Source organism: Taeniopygia guttata, chromosome Z (genome assembly GCF_048771995.1).
Source record: "Taeniopygia guttata chromosome Z, bTaeGut7.mat, whole genome shotgun sequence".
NCBI classification, from domain to species: domain Eukaryota; kingdom Metazoa; phylum Chordata; class Aves; order Passeriformes; family Estrildidae; genus Taeniopygia; species Taeniopygia guttata.
The window spans coordinates 60,637,804-60,649,880 of NC_133063.1; the positions used below are offsets into that span (position 1 = coordinate 60,637,804).

The following is a 12,077-nucleotide window of genomic DNA, read 5'->3' on the forward strand; positions in this document are numbered from 1 at the left end:
GTTCTTTTTGTAGCTCATTGATCACTGAAAAGTTGTCTACTTGATTAATATTATCTGCTTGGTCTGTGTCTTACAGGCAAATGCTAAATTTAATAGAAATCTGCTAACCAGAGAACACTATTTAAAATTCCCATCCCTCAATAAAATGTAAAAACCAAAGCAACATGCTGAAGCAGGCTATGAAGTAAAAGAGCAGTGACCACAAGTCTCACTGTGAAGGTATGCTGAATGTCAATGAGTAAAAAAAAAAAGGCGGGAAAGGGAAGGAAGCATGCAAAAGGAAGGCAGAATAAAAATAATGAGATGAAAAAAAAGGCAGCGAGTCATAGCTGTGGAAAGGGAGAGGTTAAGGGATTATGTAGGCAGAAGGCAGGAGATTTAGTGAATTTATATTTATCCTGTAAGCGATGTCAGAAGCGTAACCAGCAAGCGCCTTAAGCTGCTGGATTGATACTACAGTGCTTCAAAATAGTAAGATGAGATAAGGAAGGAGATGCAGGTTAGGAAGAATTATGTTCTATGTTCTGTTGACACATTTTAGAAACTGCTCACTAGGGCTTGTATTCCTGACTTCATGCTTGAGCCACTAATTGTACAGTTATAGGAGGTATTCTTGGTGAGAGTTGTACATGGGAATACTCTCTAATTAAGCTAGGCCTATGACTTAAAACTATCTCTGTTGTAATTGCATGTGTTTGATTAAAGTTGATGTTATGTATTTATATTCTGTTTGTTTCTTGGAATTTGTTTTTTGATTTTTTTTTACACATTAATAATTCTTAAAGATATGCTCTTAGCTCCTTCCAAGGCTGAAAAGGAAGCAGGAATAGTGCGTGGTGCTAGAAGATTTCTAGGGTGCTGGCAGTTTTCATTAAAAATTAAGAAATTAATTCTCTTGATGGATTTTGATATGTGTTCCTGAAACTTGGTACTTGCTTAAATATTAGTTTCTTTGTCTCTGATAAAGAACAGGTGCATACCTAGGTGTAATACTGTCATACTGCTAACAATTCATAAACTCTGTCGTTCTCTCTTGCTATTTTTTAAAGTGAAAATACTCACAAAGTTGGTTTATACAGGATTTTATCCAACACATACTAAATTGCAGGTGAACAGCTTAACTGTTGGCTAAAGCTTATTAATGATGAATTAGTTTTTTTCCCACACTCTCATGCTGTCTGATTAATGATCAAAATCTAAAAATTCTCTGTCCTAAGGACCATGATCTTGCCTTTAATTTTTAACTGCCTGTTTCCTTTGTGTTGTGATTGACATTGCAATTCATATTTTGATTGCTATTAAATAAAAACATACATGCTTAAAGACTTACCCAATCCATGGTTGAAGATGAAGGTGTGTTTCAATGAAAAGAAACAATGTAGATGATAAGTAACTTAATATATTGGTGGGTTCACTGCTGAACCCTAAAACCAAAAAGTTATTAAAAATACAGGTATCGTTATACGTGGTTGTCTATATCAAAGACACAAGCTAAAAGGAGAGTTGCTGGTTAAAAATGTAAATATCATCTTTTCACTTTTCTCCTCTTTTCATTTTTCTTTCAGCTTTGCATAAAAATGTTTACATTTGTTATGGTCAGGCATATTTGGACACTAGCTGAACACTAGAAGTGAATCTGAAGTAATAATAAAAAGCAACTGGAAAATTGATAGCACAATGCAGCACTGCTTATATCTGTGACTGTAAATCATAATTTTGATCCTGTGCCGTAGGAAAGTGGCTCCTGTGAGATACAGAATGCTTTGCAGGAACTTCATGCACTTTTTGGTCTTGAAAGGGCTTTTTGCACCTCACCACAAAGTTTTCTTGTACCTTGAGACACCCTCATCTGTATAAACATCTTCAGTGCACTGATACAGATTGAATAGAGGAGGCAGCCAGGAAGAAATAGTATGGCAGAATCAACTGTCCAAAACAATTAATTTGTAAGGAAGTAATGTATTTTCATGTTTTGGCTTTATTTTCCTAGATTAAATTTCCTGTAGAGGTTAAATTATTTAATAGTGTGTATCACTGCTCCTGATCTTTGGGCTTTAAGAAAAGAAGAGATTAATGTCTTTCCTATGGGAAGGTGAAATAGAGAGTCTAAATGGTTTTTGCTGGTCCCCTGTAACAGATAATATATTAAAAACTCAAGTTCTAAACACTTAGGTTAAAGAATGGGAAAAATTGCAGCTGATTTTTCTCTTCCTCCTCAAAAAAGCAGGGTTGGAAGACTGGAAAGTAATTATCTCTGTGATAAAATACTTGTTTTCTGTAGCACAGGTTCTTGTTCTTCTGGTTATTTTGTCTGATTAAATCAAACATACTGAAATGGTTCTCTTCATCTTCTTGTTGTTCTCTCTCTCTTTTTGCACTTCTCCTCCATTCCCTGGTGTGGATAATGTCAGCCTGTTGGCAATGTTCATAATGTCCAGATAATCCTTCTCTCCTTTTCCTGTTAAAGTCAAGCTGTCAGCATAAGACTTTGGCTGTGCCTTTCTCTGCTGCATATGGAATATATCTCCTTATAGTTCTTCCTTTAGCTGAGGCTTCTTGTCTGTTCCTTCATTTTTGATTGCTTAAATACTGCTCATTTTTCTCCCTAGCCTTGTTTTCTCACATACCCATTCTAGACCTTACAAGTCACATTTTTGTTCTTTCTTTTCACTGTGTTTTTAATTCCTAGTCTGATAGAGAAAACACAGTATTAATAATTCAGCAGTAAATAAATTAATATTAAATCTTTCTAGCATGAAAAAATGATAATGATAACAACAACAAAAATAATAGCAACATCACACTTCTCTTTCTTCACTCCTCTACTGTCAGTTTATGTTATCTTTTCCAGCTACAGGCATTCAATTCCTAAAAGAGTTTCTGTTTTCCTCTTTTCAGGGTCTAACATGCTTTTGGTGGAGGTGTATTGATAATCAGCTCTTGCCACTTCAGTGTGCTTGCCGTTTCAAGTTAAGTGCTGTTTTATGGCAGTTGTAAGCCAAGTGTGAACAGTAATCATCAGATTTGTGGTTGCTGCTTATGGGAGTTACTTAAGACTAAACACTGATGATCTAGTAGCGTTATATTTAGAGGAAAAATTTCCCCTCTGGAAACTTGATAGGAAATATATCATACTAATTTGTATATGGTTAGAAAAGATAAAATTTCTCAAGGCTGTTCACGGTCAGAAATGAAAAGGTAAAGGGTGGTAAGGTATTAAGCTCTTTTTCAGCATTAGTGTTCACAAATGGAAATAACCTCTGCAATAGTTGAAAGCAGTAAGATACATAAGTATTAAGTGCCTGCAAAATCATTGCTCTTAAAATGCTCCCTTGGGGAAACATGTTAAATGAGTCAACACCTTCATTAAAAATACTGTTATTTTTCCCTTGTTTGCTTGAACCTCAGGAAAAACTAAACAATTTGTATTGAAGACGAATTTTGCTCCTTTCAAATTTATTATCTCACAGCACTGTTTTCCCCATAGCAACTCCCTTTGGATTAGAACTGTACTTTAAAAAACACAAACCAAGATGATTTCCATCTGACCATTTTTTCCCTGATGTTCTAATATTTAAACTTGCTACGAAAGGGCAATGTTGCAAAGATAACTTCGGTACTTCTGACACCACCGTGTAAAACCTTTTTCATGCCATCAGTCTGTATGCCCACTTTTCACATTTTTTCACATAATAGAAAGATAAAACAAAATGGGATTACAAAATACTGCACAGTCAGAGGATGATACTTGCTCTTGCATTAGACAGGACAGTTGGGGTATAGTTAAACTCTGAAGTTGTGCTGTGCCAGCCTGAACTTTAGTGACTTCATGAATTTATCTTGAGGCATTCAGTGTGCCAGTCAGTGGAGTGCACCACACACATTGACTCTGCTTGCTCCTGCTCTTTGTGAGTTTTCTTTAGCTCCATCCTTGGAAAGGGAAGGAAACAGCAGAAGCTTTTACAGACAGCGCTGTGAGTGATTAAGTGTGCAGATTCAGCCATTCAGGTAAAATCACTCCAGCAGCTCGATGTGTCCCTGCCAGTTGCTAGATACATATCCAGGGAGGTTTTCTGTTTTGACTGGAGAATCCAGTCACATTTCCAGGATTTCTGGTGTTTTCTCATATCGTCTCTCAATTCATACTTAACAGCCACCAGAATAGAGAAGAGTTGAGAAGAATAGAGAAGCACCAGTCCCCAAACCAAACCATGCTTCTGGATCATGGGATTAAAGCAAGAAGAGTGGCACATCAAAATGGAAAATTACCAATCAACACAGTTACAGGACAGTATGTTCAGGAGAGTTCTGGTTATTTTTTGTGTGTGCATTGTATCCACCAAAGAAGTAGCAATTTTCATCCTTTTACCTGCTTGAGAATCAGAGGCTTGTATCTTGCCCAGAAGAATTTATGGTGTAATTTCAGTGAAAACAATGGAAATACAAAACATAAAATTCTTCATTCATATTCTGATGATGAGACCTCATGAAGTAATTATTGCAGCTGGCCTCAGTATTAACTTAACCATGGAAAAGTGCTGCTGTAGTGGCATACTGAAATTCCAGTAGTGGGATGCTGGTATATGTGGGCATGTGGAAAATCACACTGCTGAAGGCCAGTGTCCACAGAGGAGACAGAGGCAGAAATGAACTTGAATAAATGGAGAGACCCTTGTGTCTTCTTTGTGCTCATGAGGAAGAGAACAAGACTTCTGTTGTGCAGAGATTTTGGTCATTATGTGGTAAAATGCAAAGATAACAGTATTGGTTACATCTTACCAGCATTTGCATCTGTACTTTTGTTTCATTCTGTTATGTAGAAATTTTTTCCAGTGAAAGAACACATAGCTGTTAAATCTACAATCACGACCACTGAGGTAATTTTTACTAATCTAATATGTTCCCCTCCTTGTTCCACATTTGCTTTCAGGTGTCAAGGGATGAGTTCTGTTTCAGCTAGGTTTGTGTGAATAACTTCTCTCTCCTGACTCTGTTAGAGGCTCATTCATCTTGTGAGTGTAGGAAGAACTACAGAAGGCTGGGTTGGTTGGGGAGGAAGGGGAAGTAAAAATTACAGTTCTTCTCTGTGGCCACAGTGGTTTTGATTGCTCCCAGCTTGCTGCCTTCTCTGTAATGGGTAAAGATATCAAATCTGTGCCTAGACACAGACTCCCTTCTGGGTCTGATATCTTTACCCTTCACCCCAACATATTTTTTCAGATCATTGTTTTGATGAAAATTATCTGGATTTAGTCTTTGGACAAGGGTGGCTAGAAGTTCCATGCAATATTTTGGACACAGATTGTTTTTCTTGTTTTTTTCTTGAGGTGTTCTTGCTTTGGTGGCTTTTTGTTTGTTTGTTTGTTTTTATTTGGTTTTTGTTGTTGTTTTATTTGTTTGGTTAGCTTGTTTGTTTGGGTAATCTTTTGGAATTTATTTGCACTGTGAATTATTTGACTGGCTTGTTATATTTTATTGGTCTTGTAACATACTCTCTGCATAGGGTAATGTGTATATTTGTGTGTTTGGGCACACCCTATAATTTTCCTATATAGTCTGTACAGTTTTAAGGCTTTTATAAAATCCTAACTGTCTCTATGGGGATTTTTTGCAATTCTTTTATATTAATCAGGTTTTACAATAACTATGTTGTACCTTAAAAATGTCAGTTTCTACATCTTCTTGCTCATTAACTAGGTTATTCTCACAATTTTAATTTATTTTAATTTATTTTAAAATTTAAAAAATTCTTATTTTTTATGATCTGCTTGGCTGATCCCTCTCAACTCAAATCACATTTTTAAAATATATTTTCCAAAGCTTTAATGGTATTTATGCATTTTTAAATTGAGATTTAAAAAACTTTACTGTTAAAAACTTACAGTATCTATAGTACAGATTTTTGCCCATTCTTTTTATTTGCACTGTCATGTGAAATCCTGAATAATACTGGGGTGGTTTAGAAATAGTGGAAATGTTTCTAGGTCCTGCAGGTACTTTCATAAAGCATGAGGAAACAAATAACTTCTAACAACTAAACCTTCCATTCTTCCTGTTAAAACTCAGCACTACTAATATATTATTTGGTATGAATATTCACATATTTTAATGTTTCTTTTCTCTCTGCGTGTGTGTATGTGTGTTCACTCTAGAATTTATTTACACACCATGTCCAAGAAATGGTACATAGTTTTTTTTCATGAGTCATAAGTAGTTCAGTGGATATCTCTGTTCTGAAAAATAGACACAAACCAAAAGTCCTGAAAAGCTCCAACATCTGCTTTCTCATGGTTCTTTTTTTACTCTGTGAATGCTCTTGTTTCTTTGTGGTCAGAACTATCATTGTAATCCAAAACCTGTAAGAAAGTTGTATTTTCTTTTTAGATTTTCTATAAATAGTCTGCATTCTGATGATAGAAGAACTTACATTGCATTTGAGTCTTCCATTAACCTGCTTTTAAAAGCTTTATCTTTTATTGTTTGGAAAATTACAGGGAAGATGCAGATGTGGATTTAGTTTCCTTTGGCTTCTTTCTTCTTCTCTCCATCCTTTGCAAGAGGAGATTTTGGTAATTTTGAGGGCACCAATTCCCAAAGATTATTTTGATGTCTTTCTTCTGCTTAGCCAAGCTGTACTTTGGTGGTATTCAAAAAACAATTAAAATTCTACCAGGTGTTGACAGGTGTGGTCCAAGAAGCAATGTATTATTCTTGATTCCCAAGCAGGTTATTGTTTTTGCTGGTGGTGTCCTCACTCCTCTCCTGCCCCAGAGACAGCTCTGTGGTTCCCCTGTTGCCTATTTCAGTATCGCCAATATAATTTTTATTAACCTCTTTCCCTTGAAGCAAAACTCTACGTTTTCACATTTGGTCACAAAGGTAATCTGTTGAAAAAAGAACTTCTTTGTTCTGTTCACTGCATCAAAGCAGGTTTTAAACTGCTCTCCTAGTTTCTGGTTTTTTTTAAAGAACAAGAAGGTAGGCACAGTGACATGAGAATTCTTCCTGAAATTCTAGATTCACTGACTTTTCAGTACTCAAAGAAGACAAGAAGAGCTGTGATTGTGGTGAACATGCAGAGCTGGTTTATGCCCAACATAATGTTTCGCACTTCTCTGAGAGATGCAGAAGAAATTGCATTTTCTAACATCCCTCTGCCTTCTCTGTCTCCAGAGGATTTCCTGCTTACGCAGTAACCAAAACGTTTGTTGGAGGAGGATTCTGAGCATTTATCCTGCAGTCTGGATGGTGCAGGAAGATTATGAATCCATGGGGAAGCCAGTTTAACAAATTCTGTTTTCCTATTGTGCCTTTACAAATTTGATATTGCTTTGTAATTAAAGTTGAATCTGCTTCTACAGGATATTGTTTTTCTCATTTTGAACTATGAAGCTTTGCCCATGCATTCCTGAAATAGATCAGCTAAATATATGCTTAAGAAAGAAGGGAAATAAAAGGGAAAGTACTGTCCTCCCAAAGGTTCAGTGGGATTCTTGTAGCAGTATTTCTTTGCAGAAATATCATGAGTTGAGTTGTCTTGCTGAGAGAGGGGTTTCTGCTTTATGAACAAGATAATTGTATATTTCTGTTCAAAAATAAACATCATTCTGACACATTCATAAATGCTAGCCATTTTATGCACTCACTGGAATAAACAAAACAATGCTGTCTGAAGCACTTAGTCTATGGTTAATGTTGGGCCTGCTTTTGCACATCTTTCAGCTACATAAGAGATCAAAATGAACTCCAGCACTTGAGGGCATGTGAGGGGAGGATTTTAGACACACTGGAGGAAAGTGTGTCTGTAAAGCCTTAATGATTGCTCCTTCATCTACACAGATTTGCTTTAACCAGTACCAGATCTGCTGTAATATTGATGACATCCTTCACCTTATTAGTGGCCCAAATGTAGAAGAGCATATGCTAGTAGTCAAATTTTGTTCATTGTATAGGGAGACCAAAAATGCTGAAGGCTACAAAAGGGATGTGGGCTACAGCTACAGATTTGGTGTGGAACATGCTTTCTGTTAAGTAAATGAAAAATGTTTACAACTCTGACTTTTGTGCACTGGGCACAACAACCCTTGGCTTAGCTGGTGTGAGAATTTGATTAAGCAAATTCTGGAAGAGTTCTCTGCCAGTGAGGCAATTAGTAAAATGTTGCAAGATATAATGGTAAAGTTGTATGTTGAGTGACTGCCTTTATCCCTGAAAGAGTATGAGAGTGTGTGGAGTACAAAAAGCCTTTTGCTTTCCATCTGCCTCGATATTGGTTGGAGTTTGATGAAGCATTTGGCATTTAGAACACAGCAGTAGTAGTTGGTGAAAAATTAGACATGAGCAATAGGAATGTTTAGCCAGAGTGGGCAGTATTGGAGTTCTGTTTTATGAGCTTACAATATGAGATTGCAGAATGCCTGAAGTGGGGCTGCATTTACCCAGGGTCATTGCTAGGGTTGTGTCGGAAATGGGCTGACTGAGGTGGTCCAGTCCCTCATATCCAAATAAAGGATTTTTTTCCATGTATTTTGTGATTTCAGTAGGACTATTCATCCCCTAATATCTATTGGGGCATGCTGAGGGGTGTAGATTTTAAGGATTAAAGGATGATTTAAAGATAAAATCTGCTGTTGGGAAAGAGGCTGTAATGGCTGTTTCATTTGGAGCACTTTCTCAGTTCTGCAAGAATGACTATAAAATTCAAAAATCTGAGATAGAATGATCTCCCTTCTATACATGTGGATATATTCATGTGGGAATATGCTCTCTGAGATTTGTATTTCAAAAGAAACATTTAATTCCTCAGGTGACTGTGTGGGATTGAGTGTTTTCCACTGCACTGGAACTTGTCTTCTGCAGAGCTCATGAATAAGAATGTGCTTTGCTATGAGTAGTGTGAAAAAACGACTTACCATTCTTATTCATGGTCTACCTTCTGAGCTTCTCCCATTTTTCAGAAAGAGGGGATGAAGCTTGCCTTGATCACAGTGTATTTAATACTCACCCCAGGTGCAAGGTCATTGTGTCCCCCTGAAGTGCTCAGGAGAGAAGTAGACATGTACGCTGTTTCTACACTGTCACTGTTCAAGAGTTGGTGGGTTTAATTGAAAAATTTGCTTTTGGGCTGTGCAGGGTAGATATTGTGTCCCCAGGGAATGTTAAGCATTAAGCTTTCCTGTATCTTTGCCATTCTCACAAGCTATGACCTTGTGTACAGCAGTGTTATTGCCAGACCTCAGGTGCACCAGATCATCTGAAGCACTCTATTTTTCGATATTGTTTACAAGACAACCATTTGGCAATATAAATGTAGAGCACAGCACAGGTAGCATTCAGAATTTCCAGAAATCAAATTATATGCCTCTCAGGGGATTATAATTTGGTGAAAGCAGAATCATGTTCTTTCAGAGCCCATTGTTCCTCAGTGCCAGAATTGTCACAGATTAGCAGTCTACCATTCTTTTTTGCAAAAGGAGCCGATAATAATTTTCCTCTATACTAGTAATATGGTTTTTCTAAGATGTTACAATTTCATTTTTGCAGGATTTGCCATTTTTACTCTAAAATGTATGTTGTGAAAGTTTGAGCAACTTTCATTAAGAATATCTGTTATTTTATTTCTGTAATTTAAAAAAGCCACACCATACAACTAACACTCAGATGCTTCAGTTGTCTCTGTATATCTAATAAATGCAAGCAGATGAGAGCCAACATGCAAATGACAGCTTGAAACAGAATGAAACATGTGGAGTGCATTTCCATGGGCAGTGACAGCAGTGTTATCACAATAGTGCCACAGAGCCTAAGGCATGGATAAGGACCCCATTTTGCACAAAGCAACACCAAGTAAGATGCAATTCCTTGTCATGTCTAAGGACACAGACAGAGTGAGATAGTATATTATATATATAAATAAAATATCTTGCTGCCATTTAGGCGAGAAGTTGTATTTGAATCTGTGTGTGCTCTTGGTTCATGACAAATGAGAGGGAAAACTTAGCAGTCTGTAAATATGTATTAACATATATTTTTCAATACAGTTAATAAGTTTGGACAGTGTTCACAAAGGCAGGCAATAATTATTGAATCATCAAATGCAACAGAGTTATTTTCTGATCCAGGGTTATGATCCCAAGTCCTTAAACTGAGGCTGTTACCTACATGGGCACCAGCAGATGAAGACATGACACAGGGCAGTGTGGTGTGCTTGTATCTGCATATTGCTGACTTTGCCAAGAAAATAGGGGATTGGAACATTATAATGAAACGAGTTTTGCATTCAGTTTTTTTCTGCAAAAGGTCTGACCTGGAAGGAAATGCAGCTCCTTGTTTTGGAAGTTTAAAAAATGTACTGTGGGAGCTAAGAAGAATAAGGTGATTGTTATCCTCTCTCACTCATGAGGAAGGAGACAAGGAGGCTTAAAGTAAGAGCGTCCGGATGGGCACCTGATAGGCTGAGCTACAACAGGGAACAGGTGGGTGAAAGTTATCTGTACATAATCATGTATGTGGCCCTCCACTGAACTTGTTCCAGGACCTCCAAGTCTGTCTGGCACTGAGGAGCCCAGAACTGGACACAGGACTCCAGATGTGCCTCACCAGGACTGAGCAGAGAGCCAGGATCACCTCCCTCAACCTGCTGGAAATGCTCTTCCCAATGCCCCCCAGGACACCATTGGCCTTCTTGGGCACCAGGACACACCAGGCTCATGGACAGCTTGCTGCCCACCAGGAGCCCCAGGTACTTCTCCTCAGAGCTGCTTTCCATCTGGTGTCTGGAGTTATTCTTCCCCAGTACAGGACTCTGCATTTGCTCTTGTCAAATTTCTGGCAGTTCTTCTCTGCCCATCTCCCCATCCTGTCAAGGCTGCACTATGGGGTACTGGCAGCTGCTCCCAATTTTGTGCTGTCAGTGACCAGCTGAGGAGGTGTCTATCTCTTTGTCTAAATCATTTGGCTCAGTATTGAACCTTGGGAGCACCACTTGTGACAGGTCACCAGTCAGACTCTGCATCACTAACTGGTCACTGTGTCACCTTCTGGGATCTGCCATTCAGCTGGTTCTCAATCCACCTCCACATCCACTCATTAAGATGGTATTCCTGGCTTTGCCTTTTATGCTATCCTGGTACCTAGAGCCTTGCTGAAGTTCAGGTAGACAACATCCACCACTCTCCCCTCATCCATCCAGCCAACAGTCCCATTACAGAAGGTAATCAGTTCAGTAAAGCATGACTTTCTTTTGGTGGATCGATGCTCAGTATTCCTTATCACCTTCTTGTCTTTTACATGCCCAGAGACAGTATCCAGGATGAGCCATTCTGTCACCTTTCCAGGGACTGAGGTGAAGCTGACTGGCCAGTAGTTCCCTGGATTCCCCTTTTTGCCCATTTTGAAGACCACAGTGACATTTGCTTTCTTCCAGCCCTCAGGCACCTCTCCTGATCACCACATTTTTTCAAAGATGATTGCAAATAGACCAGCTACAGTGTCTGCCAGCTCCCTCAAGCATTTGTGGGTCTCCCATCACTCCCATCAGGGCCCATGGATTTGTGGATATCAGGTTTACCTAAGCAATTTCTAAGCCAATCTTCCTCAACCAAAGGAAAGTCTTTCTTCCTCCAGACCTTGTTCCTGGGTCAGGGATTCCAGAGGGCTTGTCAGTGAAGACTGAAGCCAAGGTGGCATTCATTATCTCTGCTTTCTTTGCAGCCTCAGTTGCAATGGTTTCTGTTTTGCACAGAAATAGGCTCACATTTTCCTTTTTGTTCTTGATGTATTGGAAAAAACCCTTCTTGCTATCTCTATGTTCTTGGCTGGATTAATGGGCCTTGGGCTTCCTTGTTGCATTCTTACATACTCTGACAACATCACAGTAATTGGCCCAGGTGACCTGTCCCTCTTTTTACCTCCTTTCTATCTCCTGCCTATGTTTGAGTCTTGACAGGAATTCCTTGCTCATGATGGACTGGTCTTGAGCCTAGATGAAGTGATTGTTGAATACTCTAGGATCCTTCTCCCTGTATAACTTGTTCGCATGAAATTCTTCAAAGAAAGTCTGAAGAGACTGAAGTTAA

The 12,077-nt window shown here is 38.3% G+C and overlaps 1 protein-coding gene across 3 annotated transcripts in view; it reads left to right on the forward strand.

Moving 5' to 3' along the window:
* The window catches only part of FRMD3 (FERM domain containing 3), a 122,543-nt gene that overhangs the window by 5,125 nt on the left and 105,341 nt on the right, over positions 1 to 12,077 (forward strand). Inside the window, exon 2 of one of the 3 annotated variants that reach the window (XM_072921787.1) lies at positions 77 to 219. The exons of the other annotated variants lie outside the window; for them this stretch is intronic. The gene's annotated coding sequence lies outside the window, so the exon portion shown is untranslated. The remainder of the gene's footprint in view (positions 1 to 76; positions 220 to 12,077) is intronic. 3 annotated transcript variants of the gene reach the window in all.